This window comes from Canis aureus, chromosome 8, assembly GCF_053574225.1.
Source record: "Canis aureus isolate CA01 chromosome 8, VMU_Caureus_v.1.0, whole genome shotgun sequence".
Classification (NCBI taxonomy): domain Eukaryota; kingdom Metazoa; phylum Chordata; class Mammalia; order Carnivora; family Canidae; genus Canis; species Canis aureus.
Genome location: NC_135618.1, coordinates 35,930,305 through 35,936,170, shown reverse-complemented (window position 1 = coordinate 35,936,170; position 5,866 = coordinate 35,930,305).

The window sequence follows — 5,866 nt, the reverse complement described above, 5'->3', positions numbered from 1 at the left end:
GAGGAAACCACAGCTCATGGAGGCCTAGTGACTTGCCCAAAGTAACACGTAGCAAGTGTCTGAACTAAGCCTCAAACAGAGACCCGGATGTACACTGAAACAGCATAAAATCTTGTCTGAGGTCAGGTGGCCTGACTTATCATAAGGATCCTATGTAGCTAGGGAGCCACAGAAAGATATTCCAGAACCTGGAGCTTAAGTCATTTTCAAGAGAGTAAAACAGCTAAAAATTAACAAAAATGGATACATTTAGCCATTTATAAAAAGAACCACTCTAAATGATGCTTTGTAAATGTGTAATGAAGAGATCGGGAAATACCCAAGTTCAAAAAAGGTGTCTAAGACCAAAAAGTAGTAAAGAGACTTGCAGCACAATCAATAGTTCTTGAACTGACCTAAGAAAAGGTATGGTCACTGAACTCTGTGGTCTGCCTGGAGCCCAGAAAGAGTGTCTTTAAAGGAAAAAGCCCGTCAGCGCGTCTCCGGTTCCACCTGAAGGAGACATCCTGGCTTTGGAGAGAGAGACACTGCCTGGGCCAGGCACAGTTCATTATGATTTCTAAAGACTTGTGAAAGTGTCCGTTTGCTCTGTGCTCACTGAGCACGCTTCTGATGATTAGTTTTCGAGGTTAGCTTGATACCAGAAAGGGCATACCTGGTAGGAACTGTCACCCCGGTCGGTTTACATTTGCCTTGGGTTCCTCAGTCTCTTAGGAGTTTAATGATTGTGAGTCAGTCTTGAGCCCTGTCTCAGTTTTATACTGGTTTCAGGTTCATCAGTGTCTTATGAACTAATCATTGAGCCCAAATAATGATGAGTGTGCTTATAGCTCTAACATCTGGAACTGCAAACCAGAGCAAGGGCTATCCCCTGGTCCCCAGCAACGCTGAGAAGGTACCTCTACCCTGGGAGACACCCCCCGCCCACCAACACGCATGTAGGATGTCTGTAATGAAGTCCCTCAACATTCAGCCTCCGGTCAAACAGCTGAAGAGTCAGGTGAAGGTCACAGGTCACTTCACAATGCCCTGCCAGGCACCTCCACCTATGGAAGCACTGGGCTCCCCCAGTAGGGTCAGGAACTGAGGGGGGCAGTGCAAAATAACACAGGCTGATTGGAAGAAAGTGTCACAGGCACTTGAGGGCCCCAAGGTAGAGGGGGAGAAAAGGGAAGTTTCACTCTTTTCTTCCCGCCCGTGGTCAGACATGTGTGAGCCCTGCTCGTCCCCTTTAAAAGAGCAGGACGCATGAGGCAACAGGTGATGTCAGTGTCTGGGGGACACAGGAGGATTAGTAAATCCTGGAGGCTGTTTCTCACCAGAGAGAAGCCACACAGGCGGCCAGGGGAGGCATGGGCCTCCCATTCCACTCAAGGGACGACAGTTCCCTTTTATCTCTTTCTCCCCTCTGGGACTCTGGGAGTGATTGAGATAATTTACCATTTAATGTGGGCAGATGGCTTAATTAAACTAAGTCGAAAGACATTCACAATGGTTCTGGGTGTGTGAACCACTGGGGGTGGGACCCGGTTCCACCTGCCAGATGTGTCCTCCTCGCCCGCTACTAGGCTTGGTCCTGAGGCGCCACAGTACGGGGTCCCTGCGGGTGGCTTGCTTGGGAATCTAAGATCCTGGCTTCAGAAGGGGTTCCTCCTGCAGGCTCTGCTGCAGCAGCGTGGGCGGGTCCCAGCCCACCCCTTGGGGAAGACCTCTGATTTGGGGGCGGTCTCCAGGTGTAGGGACAGCAGCCGCCGAAGCCCCTGGCCTTGCTGATCCTCCCTGAGGCCGGCTGGGTGCTGGGTGCTGGGCAGTCACCCAGGGGTTGAATCCAGTTCCTTCCCCCAGGGAGTTTATAGCAGGGTGGAGATCCCAAACTCCTGGGTTTTTATAGGCAAGAGGAGAATCTAGTCCTTCTAAATTCTATGGATGAGCATGCTGAGACCCAGACAGGGAAGCCAGTGGATCAACACGAGCAGAGAAGAGGTGTGAGAACCAACCTGTTGGCCTCTGTGCCACAGTCGCGCACATGCACAGTGGGGCTCTTGTACATATTGGGGTGGAGGGGAAACGGAAAGTACTGCTGCCCTCATCCCTCCTCCCAGCTCCCTTCCCGTATTCTTCAGTTGTTGGGGTTCCTACCCAAAAGAAGGCTAAATCCTTCCCCATCTCTATGGTTATGTTTGGAGGGAGGAGAGGGAGCCCCCCAAAAGGCAATGAGCTTCCAGTTCCCACCCACTGCAGCCTCCAGCCCCGAGCTTTACAGTCTTTGGGGCTGGACCCCAAGGGGCGGCCCCGCATCATTTCCTGGGTGAAATCTGCTTCCACGGCTCATTAACCTATCCCATCTGCAGTTGGCAAGTCTGGGGGGAAGAGACCAACAACAAACTGCCGTCCTCTCAATCCCCCTGCCCCCAAACACCTTAAAATGAGTGCTTGGGCCCAGAGTCAGGGAAGTGATGAAGTTTTCTAGACCACAAGGCAACATTTCATGGCTCATTACCTTCATTACTTTGCGGACCAGAAGCCCCCTCATCACCCCTCACAGGAAGCCTGAGTCTGCCACCTGAGTCTAATGCCCCTGGGAAGGATCTGAGTGACTTGGGCAAGGATGCTCGGGGACCTGTCCTCAGGACTTGCAGCGGTTTGCTTCCAGAAGGACTCCAGGAGCGGCCTAGCTGAGCAGGGAATGTGACACAGGAACTCAGGGGTCTGAGTGGGGCTAGGAGCCACCACACTGGGGATGACAGGGTGGTAGCTCAGGGAACCAGGAGATGATGGATAGAATTGTCACATAAAATACAGGGCCACCAGTTAAATTTGAATTTCAGATAAACTGTGAATAATCTCTTAATTTTTTAAAGTGAGCCTCAGCGTGGGGTTTGAACTCATGACCCCAAGATTAAGAGTTGCATGCTCTACCAACCAAGCCAGCCAGGAGCCTTACGAATAATTTCTTAGTGTAAATGTATCTGAAATATTCCATGGAACATGGAATATATATTTATACTGAAAAACCATTCATTGTTTATCTGAAATTCAAAGTTAACTGACCATCCTGTATATTTTTTTAAAGATTTTATTTATTTTTTGAGAGAGAAAGAGAGAGGCAGAGGGAGAGAATCTTGGGCAGACTCTGTGCTGAGTGCAGAGCCCAACGTGGGAGATTGATCCCATAACTCTGGGATTGTGACCTGAGCTGAAACCACCCAAGCACCCCAGTCATCCTGTGTTTTATTTGCTAAATCTGGCAGCCCTAACAGCAGGGGACGGACAGCCAGGAGACGGTGGGACAGTGGACTGCACAACGGTGGAGAGCAGACTAAGGGATGGGGCTGGGAGTAGCAACCAGGGATCCTCCGCCAGTAGACCAGAAATATACCCCACCCGGGACTTAGGTACTGAGAACCTGTTTCCTATCTAGGCCAACTCCCGAGGACCTTTTTCTGCCTTCCCTAAGGTCCCAGGCCCTTAGCTGCCCCCCTGCCACTCTCCCTCTTGGGGTTTCTCTCTGCCTCCAAACTCAGAGGGATGGACCGCCGTCTCCTCACCCCTGCAGCCATCAGGCACAAGTTCCTAGACTCTTGCTGTTTGAAGGGTTTGTGAATACCAGCTTTGGAAGCACACTGGGGGTGAGTCTGGGCCGAGCCTCCCACGAGCTGTGCATCTGGGCATGTAATTAACTACTCTGAGCCTTGGTTTCTGAGAAATGGGGGTAAAAAGAGAGCCGACCTGTTGTGATCACCTAGTGGGTTAATGTCTATAAAGCTGTAAGAACATAGCATTCAGTAAATGATAGTTTAAAATGCCTAAAGCCCTCTAATGACTACAGGGAACCAGGGAAGGGATAATAAAAAATAATAAACACAGCAAAGTTCCGCAAGTACTCACTCACAGTCATTACATGTCTTTTAGAAATAATGGAAACCCTCTCTCCCACAGTCCCCTCTGAGAGCCGAGAGCAGAGTTCACTAGAGTCCTTTTCTTCCTCCCTCTCCCTCCTTCCCCAGGGCTGCCGTATCCTGCATTAGTCCCAAAGAGGAGCGGTGGATTAGGGTCCATTCACCCCTGCAGCCAAGCGGACAAGGTGCTTCCTGGGGAGACCACAAGTCGGGAGGCTCCTCATTCATTCAACAATTTTTACTGAGCTTGTGTGTAGTGGGAATAGACAAGTGAATGAGACAGACCTTGCCCTTGCCTTCGTGGACCTTACCATCTGGCTGAGGGGCTCCTCTGCTCGCCTCTCCCAACCCCGACCACCTTCCCTCGAGTGCTTTGGAGCCTGGCAGAGCAAACTGGCCAGTGTCGGAATGCTGCCTCGGCCCGGTGGGAAGTGGCTGTGCCGTGGTTAGCCAGCCTTCAGCTCAACGGGGGAGTTGCGGGGTCGATCAGTGGGGTCTGCCGCGGGGGCCGTGGATCTGAACGTTGGACATTTCCCTGCATTCCATCTGGGGACAGAAGCTTATAGCATGGATCTTGTTATCTTTGTCAGGACTGTGAGTTCAAGCCTCCAGGGGGAATTAAATTGCTCCAGGCCGCAGCTCAGGGGAAGGTTCGTCTTCAGGGCCGGCAAACCTAAGTCCCGAGGGAGGAAAGAACTGAACAGAGAAGGAAGATGGCACTCCTGGGATGCAGGCATGCTGACTGATGGGAACAGAGTTCACCGGATGAGAGGGATGTGGCCGTGAGGAAAGGCTGGTGACAAGTGATGACCTAGCTGGCTGCGCAAGTGAGGCCATCGTGGGCTCTGTCCCCACCCCCGGGGAGCTTCTTGAATGGCTTTCTTGATAACCAACGTTCTGCGGGTGCTGGGGATGACAAATAAGGTGGCAGCAGATGGCCCTGGCCTTGGCTTAGAAGATGAGCCCCACGAGGTAGCAACGAAAGCAGATTTCTTCTTGGTACCCGAGACAAGTGCCTTGGGCCTTGCCATCAAAACTTAGGACGTCCCAATTACATGTGCTTATGTGAGTTTTTAATACTCGTGCAAAAAGGCAGATATTTTTATAGCTGAAAGGAATTTAGAGATCGTTCATTTCAAGGTTTCTCAATCTAGACCCTATTGACATTTTGAGCTGAATAATTTTTTTGTTCCCAGAGGCTGTCCTGTGTACTGCAGGATGTTTAGCAGCATCTGCACATGCCAGTAGCATGCCCACTCCACCATAGGGTTAAACCAAAAATATCGCCAGATGCTGCCAAATATCCCCTGGAGAGCAGTCGCCCCTGGTCAAAAACCACTGACTCAAGTCATCTCAATTTATGGATAAAGAAACTGAGGTCCAGAGAGGTGACCTGCCCAAGGCAACGTGGGCTTCTTCTTTGATGGTTCTCCCTGGAGAATTTGTCTATAACCCATTATACACAGAGAAAGGGTCTTGTCCATTTTCACCTAATGTAATCATATAACGTACAGTACAACTATGTAAAAACTTTGATTTTTTTTTATAAGATTTTATTTATCTATTCATGAGAGATACAGAGAGAGGCAGAGACACAGGCAGAGGGGGAAGCAGGCTCCATGCAGGGAGCCCGACGCGGGACTCGACCCCGGGTCCCCAGCATCACACCCTGAGCCGAAGGCAGACGCTCAACCACTGAGCCACCCAGGTGTCCCTATAAAAACTTTTAGAGTTAACTTACATTTAATCAGCAGCCTGCAGTTGCTCCTGTACCTTCTCTCAGGGCAGGGTGGGGGTGGGGGTGTTAGGGCTGGGCCTTTCTCAATATTGCTTCACATTCAGACCTTCTTGGAATGCAGTTTTGAACAAAATGTACCAGGCTTCAAAGATGGAAACACTGTCCCAAAACAGCGTGTTTCCACGCTGCTCAACCCTCAGGGCAGCATGGCTGTTTTGAATGTCAGACT